Consider the following 18,710-nt stretch of genomic DNA (forward strand, 5'->3'; position numbering starts at 1 on the left):
GCAAATAGCTTGAGCTGAGACAGGTTGGATGGAGAGCGTTTGTGAACAGCAGTTTTCAGCTCCTTCCACAGATTCTCGATTGGATTCAGGTCTGGACTTTGACTTGGCCATTCTAACACCTGGATACGTTTATTTGTGAACCATTCCATTGTAGATTTTGCTTTCTGTTTGGGAGCATTGTCTTGTTCAAAGACAAATTTCCATCCCAGTCTCAGGTCTTTTGCAGATTCTTCAAGAATGGTCCTGTATTTGGCTCCATCCATCTTTCAATCAATTTTAACCATCTTCCCTGTCCCTGCTGAAGAAAAGCAGGCCCAAACCATGATGCTGTCACCACCATGTTTCACAGTGGGGATGGTGTGTTCAGGGTGATGAGCTGTGTTGCTTTTACGCCAAACGTATCATTTGGCATTGTGCCCAAATAGTTTGATTTTGGTTTCATCTGACCAGAGCAACTTCTTCCACATGTTTGGTGTGTCTCCCAGGTGGCTTGTGGCAAACTTTTAAACAACACTTTTTATGAATATCTTTGAGAAATGGCTTTCTCCTTGCCACTCTTCCATAAAGGCCAGATTTGTGCAGTGTACGACTGATTGTTATCCTATGGCCAGACTCTCGCACCTCAGCTGTAGATCTCTGCAGTTCATCCAGAGTGATCATGGGCCTCTTGGCTGCATCTCTGATCAGTCTTCTCCTTGTTTGAGATGAAAGTTTGGATGGACGGCCGGGTCTTGGTAGATTTGCAGTGGTATGATACTCCTTCCATTTCAATATGATCGCTTGCACAATGCTTCTTGGGATGTTTGTTTTTTTTTAAACTCTTTTTATTGAAGGTTAAGTATGGCATTACATCAAAAATCAAGTCAACAATTTGTACAGTTAGGATATGGGTAAATATTGATCAAAATCCAGAGTGACAATACATTAATAATCAAGTCAACATCCCGTACTCTTAGGATAACATTGAAACAGTAGATACCTCAAATGTGTCTGCTCACAAGCCATATCTAACATGGGGTAAAAGAAAACTCATATTGACAAGGAATATGCAAACTAGGTGACGGGGACCTCGTCACACTGCTGATATATAACCTTATGATCTATAGATTTCCCCTTCCGTATTACTGGTATGCTAACAAATTATTACTGCGACAGCAATGTCTGTAGGTTATTAGCCAGGGAACCGGGTGAGCCCCCAGTCAAGGGCAAACCCAACCATCTGCCCCATATTTTGTCAAATTTATTTAAAGAACATCTCGTCTTGAATACAAATTGTTCTAGCGGGATTATAGTATTTACCAGTGCAATCCAAGAGGCCCTAGATGGGGGATGAGTTTTTCAAGTATGGAGGAAAGAACCGCTGTAACCTCACCCCAATAAGAGTAAATGATCTGACATTCCCATATCATGTGCCAGAAATCTGCACCGTCTCTCCCACACCTCGGACAACTCTTCCCCCACCGAGTTGTTCATCTTTTTCAGTCTCTGGGGAGTGATGTAACTCTGGTGTATTATGTATAATTGGATCAGCCTGTTATTAATTGCAGGAGAGACCAAAGTGTGGGATTCGACGATGTCGTCCCAAACTACGTCATCTATTTCAGGAATCCTGGCTCTCCACTTATCCCGGACAGAAAGAGGGTTATTCATGGCTTTGGCCCGAATGAGAGAGGAGTATAGTTTGGAGATAAGACCGCCAGGGCCTTGTGATCTAATGATTCCAATGATTGGGAAGGAAGAGAATCTAACCCCACGACCAGAGAACTGAGCCCGAAAGGCGTGTCTGATCTGGAGGTACTGAAACCCATGGGATTCCGGCAATTAGAATGCCGCTCGCAGTTGCGCAAAAGGACGGAGTTCACCATCACGGACAATTGAGCTCAGGGAGACTATTCCGCGATTCCTCCATCCACCGAAGCCCGGCAACCCACAAAAGTGCGGAAGGTCCATGTTACCCCATAAGGGGGTCTCAATTGGTATATCATGAAATCCGAATATGGCTTTAGCCTCTTTCCATATCCTGGCCCCCAGTTTGTGTATCGGGAGAGTACGGCCCTCAGGGGCTCTCTTGTAATCTGTCAATAGGGGCCATAGGAGATCCACACCCGTAAACTCTGCCAAGAATCCCTCCGGAGAACCCATCACCCCAGGTAGTGTCCATTGACCCAGATATTTCAGTTGTCCGGCCAGGTAGTATATATAAAGATCAGGGAGGGCCATACCCCCCCAGGTCTTTGGGCCTCTGTAATTTGGCCAATTGGACTTTCGATCTGGAAGCGCCCCAGACAAAGGTAATCATTAAGGAGTCCAGGGTCCGAAAGAAGGAGCGAGGGATCTGCACAAATACATGCTGGGTAATGTAAAGACACTTTGGTTGTACTATCATTTTGAGAAGGTTAATCCTTCCCGCAACTGAAAGCGGGAGCTGGCTCCATCTATTAAATTTCTCCCCGAGGTGTGATAAAAGAGGGGCGATGTTTCTTGCTATCCTCTCCGAAGGGCTTCTTGTCAGTATAATCCCCAGGTATTTAAAGTGATGAACCACCGGAATCCTACATATGTAAGTGTTCGCCGTTTTCTCTGTCCCGGGACAAAAAGAGGAGGTACAACTTTGACCAGTTTATTGCCAGGCCCGAGAACTCCCCGAATTGGTCAATAAGCTCCACAGCCCTGGGAATGGAGGAATCCGGGTCAGATGTAAACAGTAACAAGTCGTCTGCATACAAAGACAAGCGTTCATCTCCCTTACGGTGCTTCACTCCATGGTAAATTGGGTCCGCCCGAATGCACACCGCCAGCGGCTCCATGGCCAGGGCAAACAGGAGAGGGGATAGGGGGCATCCCTGTCTGGTTCCCCTCCCCAGGGAGAAAGTTTCTGACACCCCGCCACCCAACTGGATGTTAGCAGACGGTGCTTTATATATAATCTCAAACCATCTGATGAATTCGTTGCCGAAACCAAATGCTCTCAGCACCTCCAGCAGGTATGGCCATTCTATAGAATCAAAGGCCTTGGCCGCATCTAATGAGACCAGAGCCCAATCCTCCTCTAACTTGGTACCCATCTGTAAGATCACCTGCGCCCTCCTCAGGTTATCCGAGGTACTCCTGCCCGGAATGAATCCCGACTGGTCTTCATGTATTATGGAGGAGATCACTTTAAGTCTAGTTGCCAATATTTTGGTAAGAATTTTATAATCCGAGTTCAACAAAGAGATCGGTCTGTATGAGCCACAGTCCAATGGGTCCTTGTCTGGTTTCAGTAGCAGAACGCTGGTTGCCTCATAGTCAGGCAGCCGTCCCTTGCGGAACGAAGCCTCAACCGTTTCCAGGAGGGCTCGAGCAGCAAGCCCCCCTCTGATATTTGCTAAATATTTCAATCGGGAGTCCATCAGGACCAGACGCCCTACCTTTTATTAAGTGCCCCCATCGCTTCCACCACCTCCTCCATACTAATGGGCTCATCCAAGGCCGATCTCTGAGCCGAAGTCAATCTGGGAAACTTCAGATCTCGCAGTTAATCAGCAATCTCCTCCCTCGACATGGTCAGTCTGGACTCATATAGGTTCCTATAAAATTCCAAGAACACTTCCAGAATGTCATTGACAGAAGTGACTGGTTCGCCACTAGGGGCTCTAATCTTGAGGACCGCAGGTGAGCTATTGGACTGGTGCACCAAGAACGCTAGTAGGCTACTAGATTGGTTCCCTTGCTCGAAATACCTCTGGTTCGTGAAGAAGACATGTCTCTTGGCCTTATCCTGTAAATATAAAAGATATTTCATCCCAGCTTGTAACCATTGAGTTCTGTTTTCCTCAGACGGGTCTGAAGTAAATCTATGTTCTAGTGTTCTATTTTGAGTGGCCAATTCCTCCTCCTCTCTGGCCGCCTGTTTCTTGATATATGAGATGGAGGAGTGACAGCAGCCCCTCAAATACGCTTTAAGTGCGTCCCAATAGGCCGAGTGATTTCTTTGTCGCTCCATTGGGAGACCCAGACAATTGGGTGTATAGGCTATGCCTCCGGAGGCCGCACAAAGTATTACACTAAAAGTGTAAAGCCCCTCCCCTTCTGCCTATACACCCCCCCGTGCTCCCACGGGCTCCTCAGTTTTTATGCTTTGTGCGAAGGAGGCAGACCTGCACACATAGCTCCACAGATTAGTCAGCAGCAGCTGCTGACTATGTCGGATGGAAGAAAAGTGGGCCCATATAGGACCCCCAGCATGCTCCCTTCTCACCCCACTCTTGTCGGCGGTGTTGTTAAGGTTGAGGTATCCATTGCGGGTACGGAGGCTGGAGCCCACATGCTGTTTTCCTTCCCCATCCCCCTTAGGGCTCTGGGTGAAGTGGGATCCCATCGGTCTCCAGGCACTGAGACCGTGCTTCATCCACAACTCCTGAGGAGCCTGCTGGATAGGAGCCGGGTATCGTTCAGGGACATGGCCCTGCTACTTTAAGGTACTCTGTGTCCCCGTGGGGACCGCGCACAGCAACACTCCAGCATTGCTGGGTGTGCTAGTGCACCGGGGACCGCGGCGCTGACCGCCTTTGTGCCATTATACACTGCAGCGTCGCTGAGTGTATTTGTGTATGGGGACTACCGCGCTGACCGCCGCTGCCATTGTTTTTACTGAGGCGCGGCTGGGACTTTTAGTGCGCCGGGGACTCTGCGCCGGCCGCGCTTATACGGCGGCCGCGCTTATAACTCGAGTCCCCGGCTTTTTGGGCCTAGTCTCCGTTTCTTCCCGCCCTCAGCCCTGCCAGTCAGGGGAAGGGCGGGACGCTGTACAGCACGGCAGCACTGAGGGCTGGAGCATGCTTTGCATACTCCACCCCCCTCACTGTGCACAGTGAGGCACCAGCTCCCACACTTTCTGGGTCACGCCCACGGCTCCCTCCTCTCCTCAGGACGCCGGCAGCCATTCCTGTCAGCTCCTAGGACGCTGCAGAGGGGAGACAAACTCTGGGGGACCCAGGCAGGGATTCGGGTGGCCACACAACCGCTTTAAGCGGGCGGTAAGCAGCACCTGAGGTGCTGACCCCACTTGTGTAGAAGTGTGTTTATAGTTTATATGTTTGCTATACTTTACACTGTATGGTGCACAGTTGATTTCTGGTTATATACCCTGTTGTGTTGCTCAAAGGACAACAAAACACAGGCTTACTATGCTGCCTGCGCCGCATGTACAACCTCGTTACCGGCAGGTTCCACTGACCCTCATTGTGGGCCCCTGTGGCACTTACTCAGCCGGAGCCTCTGCTAAGGGGGGCCCAGGGGGAACAACCAGCTAACACTGTCCAGGTGACAGGGACGGAGTTTGCAGTTTTTACTGACAGACTTTCTGAGACTATGGCTAAAATACTAGAAGCTTTGCAGTCCAGACTGGTATCTCAGACCATGGGCACTGTGGAATCACTGCCCCCTAGTTCCCCTCAGTTGGAACAACAATGTTCCCCCGGGGTGTCTCATAGATCCCAGGGTGAGGTCTCTGACACGGACCGCAGTCCCAGACCGCCTAAGCGAGCTCGCTTGGAAATCCCCTCGACCTCATCACATTGTTCAGGGTCTCAGAGAGATGACTCTCTGTATGATGAAGCGGAGGTAGCTGATCAGGATTCTGATCCTGAAGCCGCTCTCAACCTTGATACCCCTGATGGGGACGCCATAGTGAATGATCTTATTGCGTCCATAAATATGATGCTGGATATTTCTCCCTCAGCTCCTCCAGCAGAGGAGTCACCTTCTCAGCAGGAGAAGTTCCGTTTCAGGTCCCCCAAGCGTACAGCGAGTATGTTTCTGGATCACTCCGACGTCAGAGAGGCAGTCCAGAAACACCGAGTTTGTCCAGATAAGCGTTTTTTCCAAGCGCCTTAAGGATACACGTTATCCCTTCCCCCCTGACGTGGTCAAGGGCTGGACTCAGTGTCCCATGGTGGATCCTCCAATCTCTAGACTGGCGGCTAGATCCATAGTTGCAGTTGAAGATGGGGCTTCACTCAAGGATGCCACTGCCAGACAGATGGAGCTCTGGTTCAGATCCATCTATGAGGCTATCGGCGCGTCTTTCGCTCCAGCATTCGCAGCAGTATGGGCACTCCAAGCTATCTCAGCGGGTCAAGCCCAAATTGACGCACTCACACGTACGTCTGCGCCGCTAGTGGCTTCCATAACCTCTCAAACGTCGGCATTTGCGTCCTACGCTATTAATGCTATCCTGGACTCTGCGAGCCGTACGGCGGTTGCAGCCGACAATTCGGTGGGGGCCTTGTGGCTACGGGAACCGCCGGAGGTGCCGCTACCAAGGCGGCTTCCTCATGACATACGACAGCCTCACACCGCATCCTCGGTCGGTGGCAGGCTCTCCCTCTTCTGCGACACCTGGCTGCCACAGGTAAAAGACCGATGGGTGAGAGACATTCTGTCTCACGGTTACAGGATAGAGTTCAGCTCTCGTCCTCTGACTCGATTCTTCAGAACATCTCCGCCCCCCGAAAGAGCCGATGCTCCTCTGCAGGCGGTGGGCACTCTGAAGGCAGAAGGAGTGGTGATCCCTGTTCCTCTTCAGCAACAGGGTCACGGTTTTTACTCCAACCTGTTTGTGGTTCCAAAGAATGACGGGTCTTTCCGTCCTGTCCTGGACCTACAACTGCTCAACAAACACGTAAAGACCAGGCGGTTCCGGATGGAATCCCTCCGCTCCATCATCGCCTCAATGTCCCAAGGAGATTTCCTTGCATCGAGCGATATCAAAGATGCTTATCTTCACGTTCCGATTGCTCCAGAGCATCAGCGCTTCCTGCGCGTCGCCATAGGAGACGAACACTTTCCAGTTAGTGGCACTGCCGTTCGGCCTGGCGACAGCCCCCCGGGCTTTCACCAAGGTCATGGCTACAGTAGTCGCGGTCCTCCACTGCCAGGGTCACTCGGTGATCCCTTACTTAGACAATCCGCTAGTCAAAGCTTCCAAGAGGCATGCCAGCACAGCCTCAACGCTACTCTGGAGCCTCTACAGAGTTTCGGGTGGATCATCAATTTCCCAAAGTCAAATCTGACACCGGCCCAATCGCTGACATATCTTGACATGGAGTTTCATACCCTCTCAGCGATAGTGAAGCTTCCACTGAACAAGCAGCGTTCACTACAGACGGGGGTGCAATCTCTCCTTCAAGGTCAGTCACTCCCCTTGAGGCGCCTCATGCACTTCCTCGGGAAGATGGTGGCAGCAATGGAGGCAGTCCCTTTCGCGCAGTTTCACCTGCGTCCTCTTCAATGGGACATCCTACGCAAATGGGACAGGAAACCGACGTCCCTCGACAGGAACGTCTCCCTCTCTCAGGCAATCAAAGCTTCCCTTCGGTGGTGGCTTCTTCCCACTTCATTATCGAGGGGGAATTCCTTCCTACTCCCATCCTGGGCGGTGGTCACGACGGACGCGAGTCTGTCAGGGTGGGGAGCAGTTTTTCTCCACCACAGGGCTCAGGGTATGTGGACTCAGCAAGAGTCCTCGCTTCAGATCAATGTTCTGGAGATCAGGGCAGTGTATCTGGCCCTAAAAGCATTCCAGCAGTGGTTGGAAGGCAAGCAGATCCGAATTCAGTCGGACAACTCCACAGCGGTGGCATACATCAACCACCAAGGCGGGACACGCAGTCGGCAAGCCTTCCAGGAAGTCCGGCGGATTCTACTGTGGTTGGAAGCCACAGCCTCCACCATATCCGCAGTTCACATCCCAGGCGTAGAAAACTGGGGAGCAGACTTTCTCAGTCGCCAGGGCATGGACGCAGGGGAACGGTCCCTTCACCAGGACGGGTTTCAGGAGATATGTTGCCGCTGGGGCATGCCGGACGTCGACCTAATGGCGTCCCGGCACAACAACAAGGTACCGACGTTCATGTCACGGTCTCAAGATCCCAGAGCTATGGCGGCAGACGCCTTAGTTCAGGACTGGTCGCAGTTTCAGCTCACTTACGTGTTCCCTCCGTTGGCACTGTTGCCCAGAGTGTTACGCAAGATCAGGGCCGGCTGCCGCCGCGTCATCCTCGTCGCTCCAGACTGGCCGAGGAGGTCGTGGTACCCGGATCTGTGGCATCTCACGGTCGGCCAACCGTGGGCACTACCAGACCGAACAGACTTGCTGTCTCAAGGGCCGTTTTTCCATCTGAATTCTGCGGCCCTCAACCTGACTGTGTGGCCATTGAGTCCTGGATCCTAGCGTCTTCAGGATTATCTCAAGAGGTCATTGCCACTATGAGACAGGCTAGGAAACCAACGTCCGCCAAGATCTACCACAGGACGTGGAAAATATTCCTGTCGTGGTGCTCTGCTCAGGGTTTTTCTCCCTGGCCATTTGCCTTGCCCCCTTTTCTGTCCCTCCTTCAATTTGGACTGGAAAAGGGTTTGTCGCTCGGCTCCCTTAAGGGAAAAGTCTCAGCGCTCTCTGTGTTTTTCCAGAAGCGCCTAGCCAGACTTCAACAGGTACGCACGTTCCTGCAGGGGGTTTGTCACATCGTTCCTCCTTACAAACGGCTGTTAGAACCCTGGGATCTGAACAGGGTGCTGATGGTTCTTCAGAAACCACCATTCGAGCCTATGAGGGATATTTCTCTCTCACGCCTTTCGCAGAAAGTGGTTGTCCTAGTAGCAGTCACTTCACTTCGGAGAGTGTCTGAGCTAGCAGCGTTGTCGTGCAAAGCCCCTTTCCGGGTGTCTCACCAGGACAAGGTGGTTCTGCGTCCGGTTCCGGAATTTCTCCCTAAGGTGGTATCCCCCTTTCATCTCAATCAGGGTATCTCCTTACCCTCTGTTTGTCCTCATCCAGTTCATCAATGTGAAAAGGATTTGCACTTGATTAGATCTGGTGAGAGCACTCAGACTCTACATTTCTCGTACGGCGCCCCTGCGCCGCTCGGATGCACTCTTTGTCCTTGTCGCTGGCCAGCGTAAAGGGTCACAGGCTTCCAAATCAAGCCTGGCTCGGTGGATCAAGGAACCAATTCTCGAAGCTTACCGTTCTGCTGGGCTTCCGGTTCCCTCAGGGCTGAAGGCCCATTCTACCAGAGCCGTGGGTGCGTCCTGGGCTTTGAGGCACCAGGCTACGGCTCAGCAGGTGTGTCAGGCGGCTACCTGGTCGAGCCTGCACACTTTCACGAAACACTATCAGGTGCATACCTATGCTTCAGCGGATGCCAGCATAGGCAGACGAGTCCTTCAGGCGGCGGTTGCCCACCTGTAGGAAGGGGCCGTTTTACGGCTCTATTACGAGGTATTATTTTACCCACCCAGGGACTGCTTTTGGACGTCCCAATTGTCTGGGTCTCCCAATGGAGCGACAAAGAAGAAGGGAATTTTGTTTACTTACCGTAAATTCCTTTTCTTCTAGCTCCAATTGGGAGACCCAGCACCCGCCCCTGTTTTTTTGTGTACACATGTTGTTCATGTTGAATGGTTTCAGTTCTCCGATATTCCTTCGGATTGAATTTACTTTAAACCAGTTTATAATTTTTTCCTCCTTCTTGCTTTTGCACCAAAACTGAGGAGCCCGTGGGAGCACGGGGGGTGTATAGGCAGAAGGGGAGGGGCTTTACACTTTTAGTGTAATACTTTGTGCGGCCTCCGGAGGCATAGCCTATACACCCAATTGTCTGCGTCTCCCAATTGGAGCTAGAAGAAAAGGAATTTACGGTAAGTAAACAAAATTCCCTTCTTTCTTTGTCGCTCCATTGGGAGACCCAGACAATTGGGTGTATAGCTACTGCCTCCGGAGGCCACACAAAGTATTACACTTTAAAAAGTGTAACCCCTCCCCTCTGCCTATACACCCTCCCGTGCATCACGGGCCCATCAGTTTTTTGCTTTGTGTTGAAGGAGGCACACATGCACACAATGCTCCACATTTTAGTCAGCAGCAGCTGCTGACTATTTCGGATGGAAGAAAAGAGGGCCCCTAAGGGCCCCCGGCATGCTCCCTTCTCACCCCACTGAGTCGGCGGTGTTGTTAAGGTTGAGGTACCCATTGCGGGTACAGAGGCTGGAGCCCACATGCCGTTTTCCTTCCCCATCCCTTAGGGGCTCTGGGTGAAGTGGGATCCTAACCGGTCATCCAGGCACTGGGACCGGGCTCCCTCCGCAGCCCCTGGTGGTATCTGCCGGACAGGAGACTGAGTATCCTCAGGGACAAGGCCCTGCAACTACAGGTACTCTGTGTCCCCTTTGGGACGGTGCATGGAGCACCTGGGCCTCAGACGCTGCAGCGCTGCAGTGTTGTTTTTTTTGTCCGGGACTACCGCGCCGACCGTGCCTGCTGGCCGGCCGCGGTTTCTACTTTAGTCCCCGGCTTTTGCGGCCTAGTACATTAAACTCCCGCCCCCGGGCCTGCCAGTCAGGGGCAAGGGCGGGACGGTCGGTCTGACGCCGACAGTGAGGGCTGGAGCACACATTGCTGTCCTCCTCCCCCCTCACTAATCCCTATGGGGCACCAGTTCCCGCACTTTTGTAAGTTACGCCCACGGCTCCCTCCTCCCCTGTGAACGCCGACAGCCATGTTTTAACACATCCTGCCGGTGGAGGACTTCTGGAGCTCTGGGAGACCCGAGGCAGGGAATCTGGTGGCCACACACCGCTGGAGCGGTTGGTAAGCCACACCGGTTACCGGTGCTGGTAGCCCTAGGGTGCTGAACTGTATATAGATACATTTATATTGGTATACTTTTTCCGGTTCAGCTATACTGTTCACTTGTGGCTATATACCCTCAGTGATCACGCTCCTGGGAGACAACAGCATGTCGTTCACTAGGAGCAAGGGGGCCAAGGCACAGGGTTATTTTGCTACCTGTACCTCTTGTGCGGCTATGTTACCTGCAGGTTCCACCTACCCTCACTGTGAGCAATGCTCGGCCCCTGTGGCACTCGCTCAGCCGGAGCCTGAGGCACTAGGGGGGTCCCTCGACCCAGGTAGAACTGCCGGCACCCCCTGTCCAGATGGCAGGGACAGAGTTTGCTGTTTTAGCCGATAAACTCTGAGTCGCTTTCTCATTCCATGACTCAGTCTATGGATAAATGGTCTGCTAAGTTTCTAGAGGTTTTGCAGTCCAGACCGGCCCTTACACAGGCCCCGGGCACTGCGGGATCACCCCCAGGCACCTCTCGGTCTGCGACTAAGCGTGTTCCTGGTGTGGCCTCTAGTTACTACGTGCAGGACTCCGGCACGGACCGCAGTCCCAGACCAGCTAAGCGGGCTCACTTAGAATCTTCCCCGACTTCATCACGCAGTTCGGGGTCTCAGCTTGAGGATTCTCTAGAGGAGGAGGCGGAGGTCGCAGCTCAGGACTCTGACCCTGATGTTGCTCTCAATCTGGATACACCTGAAGGGGACGCCATAGTAACCGCTGCGCCACAAGTAACATCTTTTACTTCTCAGGCGTCAGTATTTGCATCCTACGCCATGAATGCTGTCCTGGACTCGGCTAGCCGTACAGGGGTAGCATCAGCCAATTCTGTGGCAGTACGCAGAGCCATGTGGCTACGCGAATGGAAGGCAGACTCTGCTTCCAAAAAGTTCTTGACCGGTTTGCCTTTTTCTGGCGACCGACTGTTTGGCGAGCGATTGGATGAAATTATTAAGCAATCCAAGGGAAAGGACTCGTCCTTACCCCAACCCAAACCAAACAGACCTCAGCAACGGAAAGTTCAAGCGAGGTTTCGGTCCTTTCGGCCCTCAGCCAGATCCCAACCCTCCTCGTCCAACAGGCCACAGAAGAGCCAGAGGAACTCTTCTGCATGGCGGTCTAAGTCACGTCCTCCAAAGACCACCGGAGGCACCGTCTCCAAGGCGGCCTCCTCATGACTTTCGGCCGCCCCAAACCGCATCCTCGATCGGTGGCAGGCTCTCCCGCTTTTGCGACGCCTGGTGGCCACATGTCCAAGACCGATGGGTGAGAGACATTCTGTCTCACGGTTACAGGATAGAGTTCAGCTCTCGTCCTCCGACTCGTTTTTTCAGAAAATCTCCGCCCCCCCGAGCGGACCGTTGCGCTTTTTCAGGCGGTGGACACTCTGAAAACAGAAGGAGTGGTGATCCCCGTTCCCCTTCAGGAACGAGGTCGCGGTTTTTACTTCAATCTGTTCGTGGTGCCAAAAAAGGACGGCTCATTCTGTCCCGTTTTGGACCTCAAATTGCTCAACAGACATGTGACAACCAGGCGGTTTCGCATGGAATCCCTCCGATCTGTCATCGCTTCGATGTCCCAAGGAGACTTCCTAGCATCAATCGACATCAAAGATGCCTATCTCCATGTGTCGATCGCTCAAGAGCATCAACGCTTCCTGCGTTTCGCCATCGGGGACTAACACCTTCAGTTTGTGGCACTGCCTTTCGGCCTGGCGACAGCCCCACGGGTCTTCACCAAGGTCATGGCATCCGTTGTAGCGATCCTACACTCTCAGGGCCACTCGGTGATCCCTTACCTAGACGATCTCCTGGTCAAGGCACCCTCCCGGGTGGCATGTCAACACAGTCTGACCGTTGCTCTGGAGACTCTCCAGAGGTTCGGGTGGATCATCAATTTTCCAAAGTCAAAATTGTCTCCGACCCAGTCACTGACGTACCTCGGGATGGAGTTTCATACTCTCTCAGCGATGGTCAAGCTGCCGCTGGACAAACAGCGGTCGCTGCAGACAGGGGTGCAATCTCTTCTTCGGGCCCAGTCGCACCCCTTGAGGCGCCTCATGCACTTCCTGGGGAAGATGGTGGCAGCAATGGAGGCAGTTCCATTTGCGCAATTTCATCTGCGTCCTCTCCAATGGGACATTCTCCGCAAATGGGACAAGAGGCCGACGTCCTTAGACAGGAACGTCTCTCTGTCTCTGGAAGCCAAGACCTCGCTTCAGTGGTGGCTTCTCCCCACTTCTCTGTCGAAAGGAAAATCCTTTCTGCCCCCATCCTGGGCGGTGGTCACGACGGACGCGAGCCTGTCAGGATGGGGAGCTGTTTTTCTCCACCACAAGGCTCAGGGAACCTGGCAGATCCGCATACAGTCGGACAACGCCACGGCGGTTGCGTACATCAACCACCAGGGCAGCACTCGCAGTCGTCAAACCTTCCAAGAAGTCCGGCGGATTCTGCTGTGGGCGGAGGCCACAGCCTCCACCATCTCCGCGGTTCACATTCCGGGCGTAGAAAACTGGGAAGCAGACTTCCTCAGTCGCCAGGGCATGGACGCGGGGGAATGGTCTCTCCACCCGGACGTGTTTCAAGAGATCTGTTGCCGCTGGGGAACGCCGGACGTCGATCTCATGGCGTCTCGGCACAACAACAAGGTCCCGGCATTCATGGCACGGTCTCAGGACCACAGAGCTCTGGCGGCGGACGCCTTAGTTCAGGATTGGTCGCAGTTTCAACTGCCTTATGTATTCCCTCCTCTGGCAATGCTGCCCAGAGTGTTGCGCAAGATCAGGTCCGACTGCCGCCGCGCCATCCTCGTCGCTCCAGACTGGCCGAGGAGGTCGTGGTACCCGGATCTGTGGCATCTCACGGTGGGCCAACCGTGGGCACTACCAGACCGACCAGACTTGCTGTCTCAAGGGTTGTTTTTCCATCTGAATTCTGCGGCCCTCAACCTGACTGTGTGGCCATTGAGTCCTGGATCCTAGCGTCTTCAGGGTTATCTCAAGAGGTCATTGCCACTATGAGACAGGCTAGGAAACCAACGTCCGCCAAGATCTACCACAGGACGTGGAGAACATTCTTATCCTGGTGCTCTGATCAGGGTTTTTCTCCCTGGCCATTTGCCTTGCCCACTTTTCTTTCCTTCCTTCAATCCGGATTGGAAAAGGGTTTGTCGCTCGGCTCCCTTAAGGGACAAGTCTCAGCGCTCTGTTTTTTCAGAAGCGCCTAGCCAGACTTCCACAGGTACGCACGTTCCTGCAGGGGGTTTGTCACATAGTCCCTCCTTACAAGCGTCCGTTAGAACCCTGGGATCTGAACAGGGTGCTGATGGCTCTTCAGAAGCCACCTTTCGAGCCAATGAAGGATATTTCTCTTTCACGCCTTTCGCAGAAAGTGGTCTTCCTAGTAGCAGTCACATCACTTCGGAGAGTGTCTGAGCTAGCAGCGCTGTCATGCAAAGCCCCTTTCCTGGTGTTTCACCAGGACAAGGTGGTTCTGCGTCCGGTTCCGGAATTTCTCCCTAAGGTGGTATCCCCCTTTCATCTCAATCAGGATATCTCCTTACCCTCTTTTTGTCCTCATCCAGTTCACCAATGTGAAAAGGATTTGCACTTGTTAGATCTGGTGAGAGCACTCAGACTCTACATTTCTCGTACGGCGCCCCTGCGCCGCTCGGATGCACTCTTTGTCCTTGTCGCTGGCCAGCGTAAAGGGTCACAGGCTTCCAAATCAACCCTAGCTCGGTGGATCAAGGAACCAATTCTCGAAGCTTACCGTTCTGCTGGGCTTCCGGTTCCCTCAGGGCTGAAGGCCCATTCTACCAGAGCCGTGGGTGCGTCCTGGGCTTTGCGGCACCAGGCTACGGCTCAGCAGGTGTGTCAGGCGGCTACCTGGTCGAGCCTGCACACTTTCACGAAACACTATCAGGTGCATACCTATGCTTCGGCAGATGCCAGCCTAGGTAGGCGAGTCCTTCAGGCGGCAGTTGCCCACCTGTAGGAAGGGGCCGTTTTACGGCTCTATTACGAGGTATTATTTTACCCACCCAGGGACTGCTTTTGGACGTCCCAATTGTCTGGGTCTCCCAATGGAGCGACAAAGAAGAAGGGAATTTTGTTTACTTACCGTAAATTCCTTTTCTTCTAGCTCCAATTGGGAGACCCAGCACCCGCCCCTGTTCCCTTCGGGCTGTTGTTCTTTGTGTACACATGTTGTCATGTTGAATGGTTTTCCGTTTTCCGAACTTCCTTCGGATTGAATTTACTTTAGACCAATTTATAAGTTTCCTCCTTCCTGCTTTTGCACCAAAACTGAGGAGCCCGTGATGCACGGGGGGGGGTGTATAGGCAGAAGGGGAGGGGCTTTACACTTTTAAGTGTAATACTTTGTGTGGCCTCCGGAGGCAGAAGCTATACACCCAATTGTCTGGGTCTCCCAATTGGAGCTAGAAGAAAAGGAATTTACGGTAAGTAAACAAAATTCCCTTCATCTCCCATCAATATCTTTTATGATCCTACCCGGGTCCCAGGGCAATGTTTTGTGGATTAGCACTGATACTCCCCTAGAATATGAGGAATGAACAGAATGGGCTGACCATTGGACCCAAGGCTTCTGTAGCACTCTAGTGGTCTCTAACAATAAGTGGGTCTCTTGTAAACATACGATCTGAGCTTTGGATCTTTTGATATGTGCAAATACTGCTGCCCTTTTCCTGGCTGTGCCCAGTCCCCTAACATTCCATGTCATTAAGTTTAAAGCCATTGAAAGATATCACTTGCTAGACTAAATGAAGTATGTCAAGAACTTAACCTACAGTAGAACTTGGGTAAACGTACACTTGAATGCAAACAATCGGCTGCACTTACGTAGCCGACGAGAACTGTTCCAAAAGTGTGACCAGGAGAGATTTTCCCTAGCAACGACGGGTGAACCAACGTGGATAGATGTTATACTTGGTACGGGGGTGTCCTCAAACAAGGACTGGAGCGGCTCCTGCAGTCCAACAGCTTTAATTTATCAATTACCTTGCTACACAACCTATAACATGCATAAATAAGGGAGTGAATAGGGGGATATGGAGATAGGAGGATAAGGGGGGGAGAGAAAGAGAGAGCGAGAGAGAAGAGAAAAAAAAAAGGAGGAAGAAGGGGGGGGGGGGGGAGGGAAAGGTATGGAGGGAGAAGGGGGAGAAGTGTGAAGGAGATTTATGGAGGGGGAGGGAGCATGGGGGAAGTTGGGGGTTGAAAACAAGGGAGGAAGGCCTGTGGGGGTGAGATTGAGGGAACAGGAGAAGAAGGGTTGGTGTTGGAGGAGGAGAAAGGGGGGGGAAGTAAGGGGGGACAGGGGTAAGGGGGTTGAGCAGGAGAGGGGGGGTGGAGGAGAATGAGGTTGTGGAAGAAACTAAAGGGATATTTGTAAGTAGCCTTAGGTTATGAGATACTATAGTACCTGGTAGCCTAAGGAACTACATAAAGCTCTACCATAAGAAAAGAAAAAAAAACAAAAACATTGTGAGCTTAGGTGTGTTGCAGGATAGTGCGATCCCAAAATGGAGTCCCATACCAGACCGAGAAATACAGGATAACATGAGTCCGCTTGAAGGTGCTTTTGGTGACGCAGCAACGGTCCGGCCCAGGTCCCGTCAGACCTCACCTCAGTCCGGGGCCCACAAGCAACGCAACTGCGACTGAAGTGGCGGTAATCCGGGATTCTAGGACTCAAACTGACCTCCGCAATGATCGCAGGCCATGTCATATCCGAGAACGTAGCCCTGGCCCGCCTCCAGTCATCCGGACGTGGGGGGGGGGGGAGGCCAGACAACTGGCTCAGTGGAGGACCCATATTGGTCGCATCTGGGGACCCACAAGCGTCTAGGGGATCGCAATCGCAACAGTGCGTCTTCACATAATCATCAGCTTACCAGCAATCTGGAGCCAGGAGATCGGGGAGCGGGCGCAACAGCGATTCCGAACTCCCCTCCACTCACAAAACAGGAGAAAAGAAGGCAGAATTATTTCGCACCGGCAATAACGAGGGACGCAGGATTCCAACAATGGAAGATCAAAAATCGATCGCAACAGCGATTTCAAGCACAACGCCCCAGAAACTGGAATCGCATTTCCGTCCTCACTCCGGAAGAGAAAAGGAGAGACGGGTCGAAACCGCGACGTAGACACAACGACGATCACCAGGGTGTCGCCCGAATCAGCAGCACATCAGCGTTTCCTTTTCAGCGAGTTGATCCAATCTTCCGCTTCCACAGGAGAGGTGAAGAAAAGGGAACGCCCTTGATGAACCACTCTAAGATGAGTTGGGAAGATCATGGAGTAGGCAATCTGGTGTTCTCTAAGGTGTCTTTTCACTTGGATAAAGGATGCCCTTGTTTTCTGAAGAGACGCAGAGAAGTCAGGGAAGATCAATATGGAGGCGTTATGTGAGATCGGGCCATTGCGTCTCGCCGCACTTAGGATCGCATCTCTATCCCTGCTGCTCAAGCCGGGCCAAGAGAGGTCTGGGCTGCGCTCCCGGGGGAGGAGGCCTAGCCGGCACCCGATGGGCTCTTTCTATGGCGAAAGCCGCAGACAACGTCGCATCAGGGAAGGTTTCGGAGAGCCATGTTTCCATAAACTAACTTGGGTCGCTCCCTTCTGTTCTCTCCGGCATCCCTAGGATTCTTAAATTATTGCGACGCAGACTATTCTCTCTGTCATCAGCCCTCTGCGCCCAGTTGTTTGCTGCACCTTCCAAGGAGGCTAGTCTGCCCGGCGTCGCTCTTGCTTCGTTTTCTAGTGTAGAGATCCTCTGCTCCGTCTCCTTTACCCGCTCTCTTAGGTTTTGCAAATCCAGCCTGAGGAGACCCACATCAATCTTAACCCCCTCGATTTTGCCCATCAGCGACACTTTTGAATACTGGATCGCTGCAAGTAATTGCGTAGTGACTTGCTGTAAGGTCATCTCCTGCGATCCCTTAGATCCGGCCTCCATGTCCTCCTCCTCCTCCTCCTCCGCCTCGCTGGCTTCCCGCTCTGCCTGTTTGCCGGCGCCATCTTGCTGGGGGTCACGGGCAAATTTCTTCAGCTTCTCGGCCGCCGCAGCACTACGACCTCTGCTCATGTTACCGATCAGGATAATCCCTGCACCACAGGTAATCCGGGGGTGTATTTAGGCACCAATTTCGGCAGGATTAATATTGTAAATCAGCATTGGACAGCGGAGCTGCTCTCAAGTGTGACCGCTCATGCTGCCCGCTGGCCACGCCCCCCCCCCCCCCGCTTCTTGGGATGTTTAAAGTTGTGGAAATCTTTTTGTAACCAAATCCAGCTTTTAAACTTCTCCAACAGTATCACAGACCTGCCTGTTGTGTTCCTTGGTCTTCATGATGCTCTCTGGTCTTTAAACAGAACACTGAGACTATCACAGAGCAGGTGTATTTATACGGAGACTTGATTATACACAAGGGGCTTATATTTATCATCATCAGTCATTTAGGACAACATTGGATCATTCAGAGATCCTCAATGAAATTCTGGAGTGAGTTTGCTGCACTGAAAGTAAAGGGGGTGAATAATATTGCACACCCCACTTTCCAGTTATTTATTTTTTTAAAACGTTTAAAATAATCAATAAATTTCATTCAACTTCACAATTGTGTCCCACTTGTTGTTGATTCTTCACCATAACATTAAAATTTGTATCTTTTATGTTTGAAGCCTGAAATGTCGAAAAAGTTGAAAAATTCAAGTGGGACGAATACTTTCGCAAGGCACTGTATGAGGAATAAAGATTAGTCAGAGAAATAATTTACCCTGCCGATCACAGCTCCTCACTGGTGGTTTGAGCAGCTGGACTGGCGGAGTTGGTTTTATGTTTTAGGAACAACCTCTTTACAGTCTGTTTTAACATATTTGCTTCTGGTCTTCATTTCTCTCGCTCTTTATTGCATTTGGGTTGGTACACTAACAATATATGACTAATTTTGATAGTCTTACATCTTAATAAGATGCAAAAATACAGTACCTCATTGAATTTTTTTTGTCACTTATAT

The 18,710-nt window shown here is 51.9% G+C and overlaps 1 protein-coding gene across 1 annotated transcript in view; it reads left to right on the plus strand.

The window, feature by feature from the left end:
* DNAJC2 (DnaJ heat shock protein family (Hsp40) member C2) overlaps window positions 1-18,710 on the plus strand; it is a 112,696-nt gene that overhangs the window by 19,508 nt on the left and 74,478 nt on the right. The gene's annotated exons all lie outside the window — the stretch shown is intronic.

The sequence above is a fragment of the Anomaloglossus baeobatrachus genome, chromosome 4, assembly GCF_048569485.1.
Source record: "Anomaloglossus baeobatrachus isolate aAnoBae1 chromosome 4, aAnoBae1.hap1, whole genome shotgun sequence".
Lineage (NCBI taxonomy): Eukaryota > Metazoa > Chordata > Amphibia > Anura > Aromobatidae > Anomaloglossus > Anomaloglossus baeobatrachus.